This window comes from Rhea americana, unplaced genomic scaffold (genome assembly GCF_003343005.1).
Source record: "Rhea americana isolate MKP2758 unplaced genomic scaffold, rheAme1 scaffold_69, whole genome shotgun sequence".
NCBI classification, from domain to species: domain Eukaryota; kingdom Metazoa; phylum Chordata; class Aves; order Rheiformes; family Rheidae; genus Rhea; species Rhea americana.
In genome coordinates, this window is record NW_028186856.1 from 3,922,877 (window position 1) to 3,944,409 (window position 21,533).

At 40.6% G+C, this 21,533-nt stretch overlaps 1 protein-coding gene across 5 annotated transcripts in view; it reads left to right on the forward strand.

Moving 5' to 3' along the window:
• Positions 1–11,480: 11,480 nt before the first annotated feature.
• The window catches only part of CNOT4 (CCR4-NOT transcription complex subunit 4), an 81,803-nt gene continuing 71,750 nt past the window's right edge, over positions 11,481–21,533 (forward strand). For 4 of the 5 annotated variants that reach the window (XM_085321264.1, XM_085321269.1, XM_085321266.1 and 1 more), the window contains exon 1: positions 11,835–11,916. The gene's annotated coding sequence lies outside the window, so the exon portion shown is untranslated. Of the gene's footprint in view, positions 11,620–11,834; positions 11,917–21,533 lie in introns of those variants that run through there. The other variant, XM_085321265.1, reaches the window with a different exon arrangement.

Below are 21,533 nucleotides of genomic sequence, written 5' to 3' on the forward strand. Positions count from 1 at the left end.
TTTTTCATTCATCCCCCAGGGGTCAATACTGTTTAAGTTATTCATCAGTGACCTGGGTGAACGGTGTGCACCCTCAGCAAGTTTGCTGATGACATGAAACTGGGAGGAGTGGCTGAAATACTAGAGGGCTGTGCTGCTATTCAGGGGAACCTCAACAGGCTGGAGAGTTGGGCAGAGAGGAACCTCATGAGGTTCAACAAGGGAAAGTGCAGAGTCCTGCACCCAGGGAGGAATAACCCCATGCACCAGTACAGCCTGGGGGCTGAGCTGCTGGAGAGCAGCTCTGCAGAGTTGCTGGGAGTKCTAGTGGACAGTAAGTTGACCATGAGCCAGCAATGTGCCTTGGTGGCCAGGAAGGCCAATGGTGTCCTGGGCTGCATTAGGAAGAACATTGCCAGCAAGATGGAGACAATCTTCTCCCTCTACTCAGCCCTGATGAGGCCACATCTGGAATATGGTGTGCAAATCTGGGCTCCTCAGTACAAGAGAGACGTGGAACTACTGGAGAGAATCTAGTGAAAGACCACTAAGGTGATCAATGGACTGGAGCATCTCTCATATGAGGAAAGGCTGAAAGAGCTGGAACTCTTCAGCCTGGAAAAGAAATGACTGAGGGGAGATCTTATCAATGTATATAAATATCTGAAGGGAGGATGTCAAGATGATGGGTCCAGACTTTTCAGAAGTGCCCAGTGATAAGAGGCAAAGGGCACAAACGGAAACTCAAGCAATTTTGTCTGAGCATGAGGAAAGACTTTATCGTGAGAGTGACTGAGCACTGGCCCAGGTTGCCCAGAGAAGTTTTAGGGTCTCTATCCTTGGAGACAGTCAAAAGCCACCTGGACACAATCCTGCGCAACATGCACTAAATGACACTGCTTGAGCAGGGGGGTTGGACTGGATGATCTCCAGAGGTCCCTTCCAACCTCAACCATTCTGTGATTCTGTGACTTCCGGTTCATAAACACTTATCTCCCCTTTAAACACTGTGCTGGCACAGATGTAGAGATGATTAAGGGGCAGGAAGCCCTGCCACCCCACTCAGCAAGTGTCGCCCAGTGCAGTATGTTCCTACTCACATGATGCTTTTCTGCCCACATCCTTTTCTCATCCAAATCATTGCTGAAGTCAGCTGTGTTGTAGTTAGAAGTGCCTCAATGGGAAATTTAACTGCCTTTGCTAGAGCTGGCTGACATGAAGGCTGCTGCGGTACGACAGGAGTGATCGCCTTTTTGGTAACCTTATGTCACATATGGTGACATGAGCAAACTGATCAAGATCAGCCTCTTCCCAGCACTGAAGAGGACACATTTCTTCAGGCAGTTGTGCTGTCGATCTACTCCACCGCACTTATTAGCCCCCTGCAGACTGAGTTGCTAGGGCTCACTTCAGAGCATTTATTTAAAACCACTGTTTAATTTATCTTTTGACAAGGACAGAGTTTCTATTTTTATACATTAGTTCCAATGGTATTGTTTCTGTCAATCAATAGGGCAAAGGCAGTGCTCTCTTAGCTTTCTTAAATATTAAACCTTAATGCTTGAATTTTTTTAGTTAAAATTGCTTGCTAAAAATCACTTTCTTTGGTCCCACTGTGGACACTCACTGCTACCTTTAAGCACTGAAGGTGAGATCAATATCTTTGCCTAATATCCTTATGGTGGTTAAAAGTGGCAGGCTAGCCTTAAAAACTTAAAAAATGGGGAAAATGGGCAAATTTTACCAGTGAAAGAGCTTGAGCACCAGAGTATTTCCTAAAAAAAAAAAAAAAAAAAAAAAATATTTAGAGGGAAAAAAAAAAAAAAAAAAAAAAAAGAAAAAGCTTAAAGCCTTCAACCTTCTTCTGGGCTTGAAGTTGTGGAGTTGTGGGATGAATTTCTTGGAGGTTTCTCACATGAACCTGTTGCTTCATGATATACAGAACTGTTTTTTTCCAAATAGGAGCAAGATGTAAAGTGCTACTAAATCAGATCTGTATAGGTCTACACAAGATTTAGACAAGCCACGAAAACCTAAGGTGGCTCTGTTTATCTTCTTAATTCCTCAGTCATCTGAGGTGGAAGGTACCAATTAAAAGTGGATGCCATGTCATAGTTTGGTTTTCTTAAGGAGGTATGTGAGTCATAGAATATTAGCCATGAGCCTTTCACAATTTTGATTGTTAAGTCACATCAATAATTAGAAAGCAGTGCCTAAAAAACTCAATTAAGCTACCACTTTTTATTTGGTGCAAGAGTACAGCAGAAACATTCTTATTCCTTCAGCAGTTTTACTTCATATTTTGCAAATGGCGTTCTTTCTTTTTGCTTTTACTTTTCATGAAAAAAGTTGTACCTTGATAAATAGATACTGTACCTATTTAACTATTTTTAAGTAAAGTCTATGTTGGTATTTTCATTCACGTTACTAAATTGAGATAAACTTGAATAAAGAGCTTGGCTTTTAACTGAATCTTGAAGAGGAAATGATAACTCCCTTGTCTTTAGTAAGATCTCAGCTGAGGCTACTTACTGTTTGGCCATCATGAAGTGAGAATATATGACTTCAGTCTAGTGAAGAAAAGGTCCAGGAGTTATCCCTCTGACTTCTGTGCCTTTAAAGAAGGCCTACGATGAGTCAAGGTACATACTACTTAGAAGAATGAGGAAAGGTATATAAATATGTAACTACACATATTCCTCAGAAGAAGGAAGAAAGACCAGTGTCCAGATTCCAGTCTGCAAAGAGGAGGAGTGAAGAAGGAAGCAAGCAGTAGGTGACTTCCACCATGTCCCTAATTTTAGTGAAGTCTCTTAGAAAAGTGAGAAGAAGCTGGTTTCCCACCTAATGTATATCTTACTCTACAGTATGTTCCATACTTTCTTCTATCAGCAGATTTTTAATTATCTACTATTCTGTTTAGTCATAACTAAACTTGCAGAATGGAATTAGCTTTCAAAGAAGCTGAATTTTCGATGATCTCAGAAGTTGCAAACACTCATCTGTTTAGGAAATCAGGCTACTTTCATATGATCTTGTGCAAAAACACCTAAAAGTGTTGAAAGTTGTGGCTTGTAGATATTACACTATTTTATTTACTAGTTAGGAGAAATACTACTAGGAAAAGTCATAAAGCTCAGCAAATCTTTCCCTTTTCCCATGCCAACCCAACAACTGTGCAGCACATTTTGATGCCCAGCAAAAAAGTAAGTTTGTTTAAAACAAATGATAAGCAAGAGTGGCACAATGCCTTGTCAGTGGAAGTACTGTTGGCACATGTAGAAGTTTTTCATGCAAGATTTCATTCTGATTTTCAAGCTACAATACCAATACAAGGAGAGTAAGAAGAAGAAAATAAAATGAAAGTAAATAATTAAAGTAAAAAAATCACATAATTTACATGATTTAATAAAATACATCTTCCTGTCATAGGCAGACAGGTTACAGTTTAAAATAACCTATTTAAGAATCAGAGGCCTTTTGTCATTCCTTATAAAACAAGAGTTAGATAATTAGGAGTAAAAGAAAATAGATCTATTCAGGGCTTTAATTCTACATTGGGCTTTATGGTAGGAAGTTCTACTATTTACGTAGCAATGTAACAATTATCTTAAAATGTTATAGAGGAAAATATAATAAAACATTAAGATGCATGGGAAAGATTCAAAAATATGCATCCAAAATGTAAAAATATCTACCATCCTTTAAAGGCCTCAGTTAACACGTACAATATGGTCAGAATACCAAGCTGGTCCCTGTTGCTCCTGAAGGCAAGCCCTGCCTCAGCAGCTGGCGGGAACATCGAGCAGAGGGGCACAGAGAGCAGAGCAGCAYAAGGCACAGCACACTTTCGCTCTGTCAGCATATCAAGCACAGGCTGTTAAGAAGAGGAAATGTTCTGCATCAGAATATAAAGCCCCAATTCCTCTGTGCAACAAGCACATGTATGTCCCAGAGAGTCTCAGGGAAGGTTCTGCCTATACGCACGACTGATCTGATTATTCTAGGCTCTCCCATTTGTCGTCATTACAATCAGGTGCCTCCAGCTCCTTAAGGAACATACTCATATTTCTGACTAACAAATGCTTCAACTTTCCAATTTAATCTATTATTTTGGCTATCCAACATATCTAATCTCAGGCTGTCTCTCTATCGACATTATTTATATGACATAAAATTAGCTGTGGTAGCTCACATTCCTTTGGCAAAAGGAAGCAGATCTGCCTGGAAAACTGCAGCAGGAGCTTGGCTGATGCAATGTATTTACTAGCATCAAAGCTCACCTCTGCCCTTTAATGCAATGTCACACTTTCTTGACAGGTGAGTTCCTGTCACACCTGGCCTATGCAGAACCCGAGTTCTAACTTTGGAAATACAGATTAGTAAACATAGATTAAATAACATGGAAATTCTTTTTAAACTAACACTCGCTGTTTATACAGTGGCTGTGGAATCAACACACAGGATAAATAAAAAGTATTGCATTTTCCTAAGTCAGGCACTTTTTATTTAGTCTCAGCAAATCCCATATGGCTGAGGCATTTTTATAAGAATGGCAAGAATTCTGAGCTCTATAGAAAATGCTGAATGCTGCTGAATGCAAGCAGAAAAGGGCAGAAGAGGAAAACTACATTCCTTTGAACACACTAATATAGAAGGCAATTAAAGAATACAACAATAATGAGCAATCATTTGCTATCGTAATGTATGTTGTACTTTAAAGAACTGGTGAGAACTCACTGAAAACAATAACAAGTAATGTAATGAAGTCCTGTTTACACAGGGATGTTACTTCAAATACTTTGGATGAGTTGTCTGAAGTGCATTCCTAAAGATTGTTTTAAAGTGACTGGGCTCTCCTTTTGCATGAATGAAAGCCAGGCTCACCAGCTTACTGCCCTCTGCTATAAACTGCATCAGACTCATGAGAGGCTTCTGTCCACTTGCTGAATGGTTTTCCCTCATTGTTTAACGCGATGTGGTTTATTTGCTGTCTGGCCCCTGAGTGCCCTCTTCTGTTACAGGATCATCTTAATTAGATATATTGTCACCCTAGCTGAATGCTGATGGCTTCCTTTGCAATTTGAGCCCTCGCTCCCCTAAATTTACACCCTCTCCAGAACAGTGCCTCTTCTTCTCCCCTGATACTGTTCATGGTTGTGTGCAGCAGGTCCAATCCCAGCTCAGTGGCAGTGCCTTGGATTTGCAAATGTTTGCCAAACTGCATGCAAGAGAAAGACATTTCTGGGAAATGACTGGTACCACCATAAAGCAAAATAACACTGGCTTGTCTGTAGGAACAAGAGGGATGTGAACAGGACTTCCAATATTGTTCCTTCTGACTGCCCAGAATAGGATGAGTTATGAAAGATTTAAGCATGAGAAGTCACCATTGAAATCCAGTGTGAGAAAGAATATTGTAATGTACCCATGTGCCAAGGGACACCATCTCAGATAGACAGTTTGACTTGTACAGCTAATACTTTTTTTTCAAAATACTATATTGAAATCCAAAGGCTGAGGTTACAAAAATGCTTTTTGAAATCCAAGTAGAAGGTCAGCTTGAAAACACTACAGAGGCAAGTACTCCTATTAAGTTCTGTGTTCTGCCTCTCTAAACCAGGTTGTACCTGGAGGCCATCACTGGAGGTGGAAGTGAGCTACAGGAACCACGAGCTTCCTTCCATCTGTTTGGAATCTCCTTCCTCAGTGCGGTATTTGTGGTGCTCCACAAACATTTATGTCCCCTCCTTGCACTGCCTGACCATGCTCCTGGGTTCACTACCACTCTTCTTGCCACTTGGACAATGTGGCAGCACTGCGTGAGTTAAACAGCATATAGATTGCAAGGCAGATGTATTTATTACAACAGCAGATGCAGAGAGAGAAAAAGCAATAGTAAATTTACTTTGGCTCATAGTTTGTTCAGCACTCTGAGCTATTAGCTCCTTTCACATTCTATGAGATGAATTACCAAAATAAAACATTTCTAACTGCTGAGATTGTAAGACACTTACAATCAAATTTTCAGCAATATAAAAATCTTGGATTCAGGCCAATTGCCTTTAAATCTGTTCCCTTTTGGTGCACATGATGCTAACCTGTATGTGCTATAAGAGACTTTAAGGCAAAGACTCTGCCCAGAGCAAGGCAATGTAACCTTCCTGGTGATGCTCACATAGATGGTGTTTCATTTCTGCAATTGAATATATTTCAATACCCTTCTATAGAATGCTGCATGTCTTCCTGATTTGTCCATTGCCTTTTTCAGTAAGACCTTTTCTTCTATTGGAAACACACTTCAAGGTAACATCCCTACAGAGGTGCACATAGAACTACAGACCTGAATCCTGTTACTATTCACCTTTCACTAATCATCTTCTCTCCTTTCTCTTCCAGCAGCTGCACAGGATTTCTATAGAAAGGATATATAAAGTGGGAGGCATCTAAGTTTTTTACACACACCATCGGTTCTCTAGGAATATCCATTTCTCAAGGAAGGTTAGACTGGAAAAGCAGATGGGAATGACATTCCAAACTGAGAAAAAATTAAACTTATTATCACTAGTCATAAGATCAAAGGAGGAAAGACAAATATTTGCAATTTGTCTCTGGCAACTGAGGTACCATAATGATGAGGAACACAAGCTTTTCAAGCTGCTGACTGCATGAAAAAATGTTTGGGGGGGGGGGGAAGAGAGGATAAGGAAGGAGAAGTCCATGGATTCTCTGAATCTATTTCAGCAAGGAGCAAAAAAGAGCTGGAAGAATACATATGACAACTTGTGTAACCTTCATGCAAATAGCTAGACTCAGGGAGGAGTTTGGGATAATGAAAATAACATACAGGAAAAATTGCTGGAATTTGTGCAGAAGGAAACAGGCCTCTGGAGAATATTAGGATGCTATGTTCATACCAATACTTCAAGAGCACCCTAGGGTTAACAAGAGCAGTGACAGCTTCCTGTTGGTTCCCATAGGTTACCGCATCTTTCCAGAAAACTGGATGATTTCTGCTTTCACTTGCAAAGACAGATACACTTAGCACATAAGGTGTGTTGTGCCAGAATCAGTAAAGATTATCCTGAAAAAAATTACTGAGGCATTCCACTGAAGTTCGCATTTTCCCCTAAWAACATCAATCCTTAATAAAAATGTTAACAAAGACACCTCTTTCTCGTATGTTTGACTATAAAACATCTATGTTTCACCACTGCATTCTCATCAGTAAAAAAGAGTAGGACAAATCCCTGATCCTGTTTCACGGAGCAATTTGGATACCTCCTCCTTCTCCTCTCAGAGAYTGTGAATCAGACATGGTCAACATCTGTCACTTGTAGCAAATATTGATCAGCCTGTTTGTAAGGCTCCTCCAGCTGCCCTTCAGTTTTGCAACAAAACCCTTCATTATTATTCTGCAGGTACTCAGAACAGTCATATTGTTCCTTCTCCAGTACACTGGCCCAGTAAAAGGCATCATTAGCCCGAGAAGCAGAAAGATGYCTAGGTCTCCCAGAGTGACAAAATGAAGGACAACATTATTAACTTTTGTAGCAGTCCAGGGAGCGATTAATATTTTGTTGCAGTAAATAAGGCTKCATTTCTAAAAATCCTTTCATCAACTATTCCATAACTTCCTGCACTAGTATCGGTAAACTTTCTATAGTAATCAATTAGGCTTTTCAGAGTATGCTTTTCCTGTTTAAGTAAACTGACTTTTGGCAGGAAATATAGGCACCCAAGTCTTACCAGTGGTTCCAGTGTAACTCAGGAACATGAACTTTGCAAATCTTGAAGTATTTTCTCAGTACGAGCACGCTGAAACACACACACGCATTATTTATTTCCAGAACACGCTGATATACCAGCACCAATCCAGTTAGCAGCTAGCCAGCTGGAATGCTGGCCAGCACCAAGGCAACAATGGTCACCTCAGCACAGAGATGTGCTGCTGTATTGATTTTTTCATTGCAGACAATCTAGACAGAGATGGGCCATTTGCAGCCATTACCCTGCTGTAGTCCTAGCAGAATTACTCTTCATCTCAAGCACACGAAAGAATTACTCAATTTCCTCCTTTTCTGCCAGTATTGGTGCACACCACCACATCTCTTTCCAGTCCTTCTCAAGATGTTTCACTGCATTACCAACCTGTYTGTATTAAGGGTGGCCAGGACTGTGCAGCTCTGCCATGCTTCCTCCATATAGCTTGACAGACATTTGAAACGGTGTTGACTAACAAGACGAATCATGCAACTAGCTTGGTTTCACCCCAGTTTACAGAATCCTGATAAATTCTTATATTTTTTTTTTTATAAGACACCAGCAGTAGGACATCTCATCAGATACCTTCCCAGCACATGGTGAGAGTTAATACAGGACAGTGTGCATGTAACAAATCACAGGGAAATTGGAGCTGAGCTARAATAAACAAATCATATAGGTACACATTTTCACCCTAGCTAGTATGCATAGGTTATTTCCAAGAAAATCTGCTCTGAAAACTTTTTTTTTTGTAGATATGGAAAAAATATTTAGACAGAATCCTGCTCAGTTATCAAACCTATTCAAAATAAATGAGAAACAAATATTAAGGTGACAAAATGTGGCTATGTAATAATAATCTATTAAAACAATTACAACTACTTCAAAGCAAGAAAACAGATAATTTAAAGACCTCTTAAATCCAACAATGGCCACATGATAGTCTAGTGAATTATTCGTRCCAAAGAAAAGCAGAGGTGGAAACATAAGGCTATGTGTAATTTTCAGTAACGCAATGCAATATAACCTTTAGCCATGTGATTTTTTTTTCACATTATTATTGGATAGTGCTGAAATTTGTGTTCATGAGCCACTCAGCAAAGCAATATAGACAGACTTTTAGTAAAGGAAAGAATTCTCCATCTTAGATTAAAAAAAAAAAAAAGTCACTTAATAAACAGCCTTAACTCTGACCCATGAATTTTAGCTTTTAAAATGTACTATTTTTTTATCTTTCTTTCAGAGTCAAAAGATTTTCTTTTATTCAACAAGAAACATTGCCAGGTATTAGGTGTGTCAACAAATGCATTACTTATATAAACTACTTACATAATGGATACTTCTGGAACATAATCCTTTATAGGTAGCTTGATATGAAAATGTGCAAAACAAAGTTTTTGAGAAATATATTCATTTCATATATATTCACACTTGAATATGATGTGTTATATATGACATATAGTTACAGTTATATACTGAATAGGTGTGTAAATAACATTGTATGTTTCATTTTCAAAAGAGTACTGCATTTGTGTTCACATGTTGAGACTACTAATGAAAATAATATTGTAYTTATTTTTATTCAGGGTCTTGTCCCCAGCTGGAAGTTATATAGTTAATTCATAGARCTTTCCTGTTATGGATATATTTATGTCAATACGAAACTGTTTATATGTACAAAGTAATGTTAACTTCTGTGAGAAAGAATAAGCTACATCAACACAAGGCACTTCACTATCAGTGGAACAGGTGTTTGGTGTGAAGCTGTACGAGTATAATACTTGAATGTAAGACAGAAAAATAAAGAAGAAAAACATCATACTGCTAAACAAAATAGTCATACCTATGTATTCTGTGCAGACCGTTCYGTGATGAACACCTGTCTTACCCAGCAATTATTGAAATAAGTAAAACATCAGGTGTATATTGTCATGGCAAAAGTACTAATAACTTGTGCCTTAGAGATAACTGATGATTAAATACCCAGGATGAAATTGCCTATTACAAGAGCTAAAGGATGCTGCGCAGAAACTGCCACTGGAGAGTCATAAAGGCTGGGAGTAAAAGCCTGTTTTTGCTTTGTAGCTGAGGTTCTGAGGTCCCTTTGCGTGATACTGTGATTACAGGAAAAAGGAGGTAGATTTACAGGTTTAGTCTTAACAGGTCCCTGGAACTTGCTTTCTTGGTGTCTATGGTAGAAAGAAGAGACCTAAGCAGTGTGGTTTGTGAATTTTCTGAAGACAAGAAAAACAAAAAAGAAGCAAGACAAGTGTTTTGCCAGCAGATAGGTTCTCTCCTTGAGAATTTTCAGGGAGAAAGTGGCTTCTGCAAAATTAATTACAACTCCTGCCCATGAAAGCAGAATTTACCTAGATTTTCTAACTGAAGAGAGAACACTAAGACACCAAGAAAACACTAATTTCTGTGCCTCTCTGTTCCAAATGGGAAATGGATCTGCAAAGCCCTTAAAAAGTTAAAAAAAAAAAAAAAATCTCTTCAGCCAAAGGGTACCAGCGTGCAAGTGCYTGTTGCCATAGGGTGAGTGGGTCCGGGCAGGAGAGGGACGGCTTTCCAGCTGCAGCGGGCAGGCAGGCAGGCGGGCAGGCAGGCATGCAGCACACAGGAGGCAGCCACGTTTGGCTGCTGCAGAGACCAATGCCCTCATCAGGCACGCAATTTCCCTGTCATGCTGGGTTGGAACCTGTGAGAATGGAGGAGAAAGAAAGAAAGAAAAACAGAAAATGAGAAAAAAAAGAGACAAAAATGAGAATAAGAGAAAAAATGAGAAAAGAGAGAAAAATAAGGAAAAATGAGAAATAGAAAAATGAGAAAAATGAGAAAAATGGGAAAAAAAGAAAAAGGAAAGAAGAAAGAAAGAAAGGAAGAAAGAAAAAGAAAGAAGAAGCAGGGGGAGGAGGAGGAGGAGGAAGGCAGCTGGGCATCTCCCACGCAGGGCAGGGCAGGGGGCCGGAGGAGGCGCCGCGCGTCCCCGCTCCGCCGTGAGTTGTGGCGCGGTGGGGGCGGCGAGCCGAGCTGGGCCGGGCCGGGCGCGGGAGGAAGCCGCCGGGAGCAGCATCCCGCCGGGACGCTGTAAACGGGCTGCAGAGTCGGGACTCGCGGGCGCTGACTGAGTTTAACGGGAGGCGCACGAAGGGCGAAAGCGCCCGCCGCTAACGGCCGCCCCTCAGAGGCACCGCCGACCTGCGCTTTTACAGCTGGCGACACGCGGTGGCTCAAGTGACAATAAATACAGTGTCTTGGACCGGGAGGTGTGGGGAGGAGAAAAAGCAAAACAAACAAACAAAAAATAAAATAAAAAAGGAGGGGAGGACAGAAAGATAAAGCTGGTGTTTTAAACCCGCACGGGTTTAACGGCCGGCAACAGGTGGCTGCGGCGGCCGGCGGGTTTACGGCCAGGGTCTGCCGGGGGAGCAGCAGCGGCGGCGGGCTGCGGGAGGCCGGGGGGGGATCCCGGGGGTTACGCCGGCACGGGGGAGGCGGACCGGCCGTGCGGAGACCGCCCTCCTCGTCCTCCTTCTCGCCGTCGCCGCTGGCGGCCCCGCCGCCCCCGCGCTGACAGGGCCGCGCAGCCGCGCCGCGCCGCCCGCCTACAAGTCCCGTCATGCCCGGCGCCGTCGCGGCTGTTGCCGTCGCGGCCGCTCGCGCCCCCCTTCCTCCCCCCCGCCGCCCGGAGCTCTCCGCCCACTGCCGGCGGCGCAGGCGCAGAGGAGGCGGCGTCCAGGGCAAGTCTCCCTAATGTAAGATGGTGGCCGGGCTGGCAGCGGAGCGCCCCGAGCTCGGAGATTACCCGTCTCTCGCCTAAAGGTCGTTGGAGGAGCCGCCGCCGCCGTCGCGCCCGGCCCGCCGCTGCCACAGGTCCCGCCCGAGGAGCGCCGCGGCGGCTTTCCTATTTTTTTCTTTCTTTTTATTTTTTTTCTTTGCCCTCGCCCGCCGCCCCGTCTGCTCTCTTCCCTCGCCGCCTCTCTCCTTCCCTCCCCACCCTTCTCCCCTCTTCTCCTTCCCCGCGCACACACACACACACTCACCCACCCGCCGGCCCGGCCCGGCCCAGCCCGGCTTGGCTCGGCCCGGCCCGGTCGCCGCGCCGGGCAGCGCAGCGCGAGGCAAAGCCGCGCACACACACTGCGCGCTGGGCAGGGACGAGGAAGGCGGGTGAGTGCGAGCTGAAGGCCGGGCCGGGGAAGGAAGGAAGGAGGGAGGGAAGGAGGGAGGGAGGGAGGGAGGGAAGGAGGGGGGGGGGGAGCCGGGCCGCTCCGCTTACGAGAGCGCCGAGGCCTCGCTGGGACGGCGCAGGCCTCAGCCTCCCCCCCCCCCCCGCCCCCCCGTGCCAGCCCCGCCGTGCGGGCAGCGACCGGGCCGTGCGCCGAGGCCGCGGCGGAGGCGACCGCTCCCGGGGGGCGGCGGGGAAGGGGGCTCCCCCCGCCCCGCGCCGGCTCCCCGTGGCTCTGCTCCCGGGCGAGGGAGCCGCCGGCCGGGGTGGTGGTGGTTGTTGGGGGGGGGGGGAGGGACGCCGGTGCCCCCCGAGCCGCCCGCCCGCTGGGGGAGGCCGGCGCCGCCGGCCTGCGCGATCGCGGCGTGATTCACTTCGGATTTGCGTGGAAATTTCCTCTCTCCCCTTCCTCCTCCTCCCCAAAGCTAAGGCTCCATTTGTTCTTATGATTTGCACTTTTTTTTCTCTCTGAAAGAGAGCGACAAACAGATGGTAAATGGCAGCCTCTTGTTTTCCCTGTTATTTTGGACAGTCCATGTAACCTCTTGAGATTTGTCTGCTTGTAAAATAATCGATATGTAACTTTCTGTCTCCTACTCGCAAAATATTAGCAACTCGTTCCATTTTGTGGGTTAGCAGAAGCAGATGACACGGCTGTGTATGAGCTCTCATCCTGCTTCCAGTGGCTGTCGTAGGGCTCTACCTGCCAATCTCAAAGTGAGCTGCTGGTGTTTTCATGTGTACAGTAAAAGGGGAGGGAAAATACCCTAGATAATTATCCTAGAATGCTTTGTTATTGCACCTGAAAGCATTTAATTGTCCATGGCTTGTATATTTGTGTCAGTATGGTAATGTTGAATACATAGTTCACAGGAGAAGTAATTCTCTTYAGAGTGTATGTTAATGTAAGCAGAAACCATTAGCTAGTTAAAGCTGTGGAAACTCTAGGCCTACAGATGTTAGCTTGCTCTTACCCAGAAGTTAATGTTGGCAAATTGCATATTTACTAATCCTGTATGGATTTCTAATTCACTGTTTTAACTGTCTGTATTTTGTTTTAGTTTTAAAATGTCTGGACTGAAGCATCCACATATTTTGACTTCGTATTTGCGTAAGCATAATGACTGGCATTAACTAGAAGATAGACTAGTACTGAAAAATGACTGTGGAAGAATGAAATTCCTTCTGCCCTCTGTCTGTCCCTATTCTGGAAAAAAAAATACAGATTTATGAAAAGCAGGGAATAAACTAGCTGTTTGGCTTGAGAGAATGAATTGGATTCAGGTGGCTTACAAACACTCGAATGTGCTTCTAGTTTCTTATCTTTCTAATAGTACACTAAACCTGTGCATGGTCTAGGATTCAGATATGTTGTACCTTTAGGTTTGGGGATTCTGTGATGGAGTTTCTGTTTCATAAACAAGATGAACACATGCAAGTGTTTAGAAATGCTTGGCAGTTGAAGTTGGCTGAATTGCAAGCAAAGTTCATTCTAGGGGAAAGGATTGTTTTGGAAAGGGGAATAAAATAATAAAATTAATCTTTGCTTTTAACTTGCGTGCTTCTTCAGGTGCCTGTTTATTAGCATTTTAAATGATGACCCTTGGAAGGTCCTAACAGCTTTTCTGTTTAGAAAGAAAAGGTGGTGAGTGCCTTTCAAGGATAGTGCTCTGTTCAGTAATTTGTTGATACTTTCTGAGTATCAACAAATGTTGATACTCATGAGCAAAGTACTTTAGTGAGCAAGTTTAAGTTGCTACACAATGCCACTAAATAAAAAGTTTGAGAAGTTGAGGAGAGAATAGGTACATGTGGCTTTTTTTTTTTATTAAAACTATTCATTATTGATCTTGTCTGTTGCTGTTCAGGAAAGTTAGGCTATTCTTTGCATGTTAAATGTTTTGAAATTACTCTGACCAAGACTTTAAATATGGGCCCTGAAGGCTTAACTTTGGCAACTGTTTTTCGAAATTTTGCCCAGCTCTCTGGAATAAATTGTTTCAAATATCTATGCTTACAAAACATATTATAACCAAGTGTCTGATCATAAAACTCTCTTTAGGCCTTGGACAATAAGTTCATCGTTCTGGTTAAATGAAGCTGAGCTATAGGCTTTACAATATTGTACAAGGAACTTGATTGCTCTGTGAGACCACTAGATCAAGGATGCTTAAACTTTCACCTGGTGAATGTGTCATAGGTTGTACAAACCGCCTTTTGTCCCACTTGCAGTAGCATAGTGTTGCTGTGCTAACTTGAGTAAATGCATATGTGAAAGACTGTATAATTCACCTGCATTAATGTCCTGAATGCTTTAACTCTTTGAAGATAATGATGCTGTCTTGCTTTTCAGTCTGTACATCATATTTTTCTATCTACTTTGTCACATTTTTATCAGATGACAACAGTGTGAACAATTGGGGCTCTATGAATAAACCTTTCTTTGGGCCTCTTTTAGTCCTTGGACCATAGTCTTGAGAATTTCTTTTCAGAGATTGGTTAACATTTTAACAATTGTAAACATCTAACAGACTTGGAAACTGAAGTACAGCAATAAATGGTTTAGCGTGGCTTGAGATGCAGCTCAGATCTTCTGGTGCTTACCTAAGCAAATTAGGGGGGCAATATAAGGCTCTAGCAGGAAATTTGAATATAGCCTTCTCTGTAAGTGCAAGTATGTATATATTTTTCCATTTAACTATTTGAATCAGTTAGACGAGTATTTTCAGTGAACTTGGTTTTGTTCATACCAGAAACTTTGATCATATTTTTGGTTTTGTTACATAGCATTTTTCTTACACAAGCTCAAACTGATTGAAAAGTGGATCTCAGCATTTTCTTACTTCAAAATCATATCAGAATTGCTATTAATTTAGTGAAAGTTCAGAATTCATGTTCTTGTCTTCTAGCTTTGGCTACCTTTTATCTACTAGTAGACCAGTCTCTCCAGCTTATGGGAAGAAATTACATTTTTTTTTTAACTAGTGATTTTCACAGAGCAGTAAGATCAAGCAATTCAATTTTTTTCCTGCCTGTTCTAGGAATGTGGCAACTGCAAGGCATTTCTTTCATTTAAATGGAGCCTAGAAGTGCTTTCTAAATGCATATGCACAAAATAGTTTGTGTGTACGCTTTTATGCGCATGCTTTAAAAACTTGAGTAAGCTTACATCCGAATCTGATAGGAGAGTACAGGCAAAGAGAGTGACATTCCTTTTCACTGCTTCTTGGTGTTCTCTAAAAGCTATATGCTACATCTTTATTGTTAGGAGAATATCTTAGGATTAATTTCATAATGATTACTCAGTCATTTATATATTTTTATTAGATATTTCACCTCTTGCTGTTTTTCAAACTGGGGAAAAGTAGATTGGGTTCAGTGTAAAGGAGATTCTGTACCTTTTAACCACTGATTTAAAATGAAGATGGATGTAGAGACCAAGCAAATGTACCGCTGAACTTGGGAAATAGAGCTTAGCTCTTGGCTGAGCTTGTTCCCACAGCAGTGCTTTTGATCAGGACCTGTTTTCTTGTGAGGCAAGAAAGCAAAATTTCAGGCTGCTGTGAATGGCTTTCTTGCATGCTGTAATCCCAGCATCACTTTCTTCTACCTTGCTGCTATCTTGAGAACACTAGATACCTAATATGAAATGTGTATGGGCTGTTGTAGCACAAGTCCTTGGACTGTGAGTTCATCTGGGCTTTGAGTCTTTTATACTCAGTTTAACAGTCCATGATTTCTGGAAGGTAACATAAATACAAGATGCAAGATTTTGCAATTCTTACTAGCATTAGGAATTTACTGTTTTTCTTTAGAGACAAAGTGTGTGTATAGAAAGAAACTGTAACAGTGGGAGAGTACTTCCCTTTCTTGACTTTGAACTTCTACTAATGAGTTCTTCAGATTTTGAACAGTGTGACAGGAACTTTGCAGGAATGACCCCAAAAATGTGACAGGAGTAAGTGAGAATCTACTTCAGTTCTCAACTAGTGCTTCATCCCAGAAGTTACTTCTGCATGTTTTTAGGCCTTCTTCCCAGTGGACTGCAACCTCATCTCATGTTTTGGACTACTGAACTCTAATCCCCTTCTTGCTGAAGAACAGCACTAAACAGGAGGGGCGTTTACTTTTCCAAGTTCTTAAATCTTTCCCTGTAGAAACCGTTTAATACAGAAAACTGGTAACTAAAAGGGCAGCAATCTCACTGTGTAAAATAAGATAGGAAACTTTCTATGCTGTATATTTTAATGCATGTGGAAGAGTGAGAAGCTGGACAATTTGCTTCATAAACACTGAGCGCATCCGATTCTTTTTATCAGAAAGCAGGTTACATGTGTTTCAGTTTAAGATCTCTATTACTAGCGTAGATTTAATGTGAATCTGGCTTGGATGGTATATATTAACTTGAAATTGCATGATCCATGGGCTAAGACTCCTAGAAGCGTGAAATACTATACTTGCCATTGGAGTGGTTTTATTACCTCTAATTCTATTTCCTATTATGTGTTACAATAACTTGTTTTTTTTCTTTTAATGTTTAACAGAATTTGAATGTAGGAATGAATGGAAATAATTTAATGACTATAAATATGTGATTTTTTGAATTACCTACCTGAGGGAGTTAGTGGTAAAAATGTTGATGAAGGCAATGTTCCAGATAGATGAGCATGTAGTGGCTGTTGCTCAGAGTTTCTGGTTTGCAATACAGCCTAGAAACTTAAATGGGATGAGGCAAGAACTGCACAGTGATGATCACTGGCTGTGTGGAGGAAGTGTTCAACTGTCTCTTCTTTTGCCTTTTGTCCAAATATAATGAAGATAGGCACATATAGCTGTAGCTGTACCTGTCATTTCCGGACCTGAAGGTTCACTGTGAGCTGCAGAAGTTTTCTTGGCTTGTTGAATCACTCAAAACTAGAAACTATTACTTTTCTTTGAATAGTTACTGCTTCACTGTTTGTAGCTTTTTGCTTCAGTGTTTGTAGCTTTTCTCCCTTTTTAATGAATGAAATCTAGAATTAGTCAATTCTCATCATAAAAATTCTCATTCTTAAAGTGTCTTTTGAGAGCTCCTAAACCAGCATAAAATGAAAGCCCAAAATTTGTTAGGTTAAACTTGGTATTTATACATCAACTAGCCATGTAGTTAATTTAACTGCATTTCCCCTGTCAGTGTAAATAGTAGCGGCCCTTAAATTGCTGGAGTTTTGCTAAAAGCTTTAGTGCAAATGAGAGAGAGAGAGGGGGAGAGAGACACCCAGTAACATTAATCCACTTTGACTGGTGACTTGGTCTTGCTGCCATTTATCATGTAGCTGCTCTTCATCTGAAGTAGCTCACCTGCACATGTTTCTGTTGATTGTTCAGCAAGTTGAACGCTCTTTACTAACCAGGTAAGTTTTGCTTTTGTAAAACTTCTTCCTATGTTAAGGATCAAAGAATTTATAACTGAAGAACCGTGCCTGAGATACTGTAGCTGCTTCTTGTCCTTGAAAGTTTCTTTGCTAATACTTTTATTTAGTTAAAGCATATATTTAATGTTGTGACTTCAGAGTTAGCAGCAAACTGGTTCTAGAACATCAGATATCAAGTTTGAAACTAGAGAATGACCACTGGTTTTCTTTTTACATAACATTTGGTGCACTTTAAAAATATGGAAGGACAGCTGGGGAATTCAAGAAAATGCCATCTCTTATAATAATTGTCAAGCTGTCTTCTGCATAGATAGTTATCTCAGTGGATTATAATTTCATTTTTGCTTTGTATAGTAGTTATAATTGTAAATTCTTTAGGCTTATATATATTTTAATTGAGTAGAAACGAGCAAACATTTGTTTTTCTATRTGGGTAATTTGGTAGGAAGAGGTGAGAGAGGCAGGCTCCTTTCGGCATTTATAGTATTGTAGTCAGCTGTGTTTAATAAATGAGCCACTTTTTGGTTGAGGGGAACAACCAGCTGCTGTTTCTACTGTATTTGGAGCATACCAATCCAGAAAGAATGGCAAAGGTAACTTCAGGAGAGGTGCGTGCTTTTTTTCAAGAAAAGCTTAGATCTGATAGCCAACACTTCATTCTTTTAAGCCAGTCATTTGAATCTCATATGGATTCCTGTTAGTTTGCATCTTACGGGGGCTTAGACTTCTCTGTCCCAAGAAACTGCACGTAGCTCCTGTTGATCAGTAAGAAACTCAGAACTATCCACTATTAGTGTAAATGCTGTGGCTTTACTCGGTGTTTGCTTGTTTTGTTTTATTGATGTTGTTCTAGGATATRCTGGGCAAATGAATTTGCAGTGAACTTGAACAGTGAACTTTTTTTTTCATAGCATACATTTGTCATAGTCTGACAGATTATTTGTTTGGGATTTAATTTAACACTCTGCACCTTTCTAGTGGCTCCTTAACTTTACCTACCTGAATTCTACACAGTAGAGGTGGTAGTAGAAGGAATTTATTTAAGGRAAGGAATTTATTTAAAACCATTACACATCCTATTCTAGTTGCGGAAATGTATGTTCCGATGCTCTACTTTTGGATATCTTACTAATTGTTTGTTTCTTACTAGAATATTAGATTATTCTTCATTTTCCACCCAGCCTTTTTGGAAGATGACCCAGAATACTGTTTCCCCAGGATACTTTGTAATGCTTTTCCTTTCCCTTTAAGACAATTGTTGTGTACATTACTGTCTCCAAAATTTGTTTATTTTACAGCATCTAGGATATCTTTAAGCAGTTACTTGGTCTCTTCCACAAAGAGGTAAAGATGCTTCCCTGCATGCAGTCCTGGCCTTTTTTTGCCTTGTTACTGTACAACAAATATGTATTTGCCTGATCAGTAGAAGCACAGCATTGTAGCTTCTCTACAAGAGGTGTGGGAGGTGAGATCTATAATCCGAATGAATACTGCGCAAAACATCTACCTTCTAAATTTCTAGTAGTTGCATAGAGTAAGTGATAATCATTCTTCCATACTCTCAAGTTTTGCTATGCTTCTAAGATAAATGTACAAATGGCTAAATGAGTCTCTTAGTCTTAAATATGAAAGATCATGAAACAGTGGTGATGGTGTATGCAGTTCAGTTTGTTTTTAACAGTAACGTATTCTTTTTACAAATACATGACAATACATGTCTATGATAAGGCTGCAACTTGTGTTATTATATATTTTGATCAGTTTTCAGACTTGAGTATGTACAAGTAGTTATGCCTTTAACTTGTGAATTCTTACAACTTTATCCTATCAGGGATGCAACCTTCACTCGAAGGCAGTGATGCAAGATTCCTTTCTGGAGTCTTTGAACTCTACTATTTAGTCATAGTAAATACCAGCTTTTGAATAATTTAAGGTCATCTCTAATTCCTGTCCCAAAGAATTGAACTTAGTTCATTATGATTCCTACCCTTGGGACAGCCTTCTGATTGTAATTTCAACCTTTATCTTCATTTGTGTAGATTTTAGAATTTCTTAACTTTATTTCTCTTTTATCAAAGCTTAGTGTATGTCAGCTATAGTTGATAATTTCTGAGAGTTGTTACCTAAGATACTTAGGCTTGTGGAGCTGAGCTTTGTTTCATACTGTTTTTTGTTATGATGACAATTTCATTGGCTAAAACCCTCCCACTAAATTAAGTGTAATCTTCCACTTCCTGAAAAGTATATTGTATAGAGAACTATGGTATATGCTCAAGTGGTAAAATGACTAGGAATGGAGTGGCTACTTCTGAAATTAATTTCACTCTGAAATTTCTCATATTTCTTCTTCTTTCCTCAGCAATGTCTTCAAGGTGTGTAAGAGTCTGAAATACAAGCCAGGCAAAAGTGAGCATGGGGGAATAGAGTTCTTGTTGTCGTTCTGCTTAAGTTTTTGAGATGCTTCCAGTTATACATCTGTGGGGCTTTTTCTTCACAAAGTAAAACTCCAGGGTATCTGTTGAATTCTTAAAAGTGTGACTGTGACTGCAACCAGGTGGACATTTGTGCTAATTACTATTGACTAAAACCTGTCAGTGAATCTTTCTGAAGCTGCGTCCTACTCTTTTCTATGTCCTAAGCAGATGTAAGCAAGATACTTGTGTAACTTTGCATACTTAAACCCAACTTTAAGCCAATGCTATTTTTCCTTATCCAATAGAACTGATAATTGATTTGTTGATCTTGCGTTTTGATTGAACATGCTTATATTTTTATCCAACTCACTTCTCTAAATTGCTTAAAAAAAAAAAAGATATTGTCGTGATCAGATTTTCTTTTTTTTAAGTAGAATTCCAGATTTTCAAAGAGTCTTTGGTAGTTTCAGCATAAAACAAGAGCTGAGGCAAAGGCTTAATTTCCAAACGCTTCTGGAAAGTGCCACAAATTTGGGCACAATGTTTGCTATATTTGCAACCAACATTACCCTCCCAATGTACTTGCAGATAAAGGAAGCCAAATTTCTTCTGTTTATATGTATTTATATTTTTTTTCCATCAGACTTTGCAATTGATTGCATTGCAGAGACTAATGTTTCATAGTTGCATGTACACACTTGAGAAATACCATTATAGTCACCTAAGCATAGATTTATATATCAATTTAAAGAAAAAAATGCTTTTATATGTTAAAGTTCTACTATCACTTTTTAGATGCTTAGTTTTAAATATTGAGACCGTTATTTTGAAGTGACATTTTTTTGATACTCAAGAATTGGTCTAGTAAAACTTGGATTTTAGCACTGAATACTGCAAATTTAAGCTTCGTTTAGAAGTCCAAACACATTCTGTAACTTTCTTATATAGTCGATGGATATATTCCATTGGGCAAAGCTAGGTACTATTTAAATGTTCATAGGATCGAGGCCTTAACTTTAGTATTTTGTTTTCTGCCTTGAGCACTGTATAAATTCAAATCAGTTCTGATACATTACTGTGTTGCCTTAGGTTTAAAGAGAAAATATGAGCAAGCTATTCATCTAATATTATTGTATCTCAAACTGGAAAGTGTTCCTTTGCCTGTGGCTTAAAAACCAACTTGGCTACTCCTCTGTGGTGAGGGGAATATTGTCATTTTTTGCAAAAGTTGTTTCTTTTGTTCTCATGTGGCTATAAAAACATGAAGAATGTGAATGGCTGAGACTGTTGAATCTGTGGACAGTTACTGTGCTGTTTCTTGGGTTTTAGAACAAGGTTGAAGAGACTGAGCAATTTTTCTCCTACTACACAATCCTTGTCAACTCCTGAAGAATTCAGAATAAATTTTTAAGTAAATGCAAGGCTTTTATTTGTAAGAATTAAAAATAGAGGCTGAATGAGGAATACAGRCGTTTCTCTGATTTATTTGCTCCCCTTCAGCTAGGGATGACAGTGAGGAGGTGGGTTTCCCAGGGAATTGTGCAGTTCTAAAGAGAAGATTCTTTTTTTCTGTTAATGAAGCATCACTGCTAGCTTCAGCATCTGTATCACTCCTCATTCCTTTGAGAAAGGAGGTGGAGGGGAAGGGTTCTAAATTATTATTAAGATGTCTGAAGTAAATCTTAGGATGCATCACTTCTTTCCTGTCCCCTTGAATCCCTCATCTTTGAG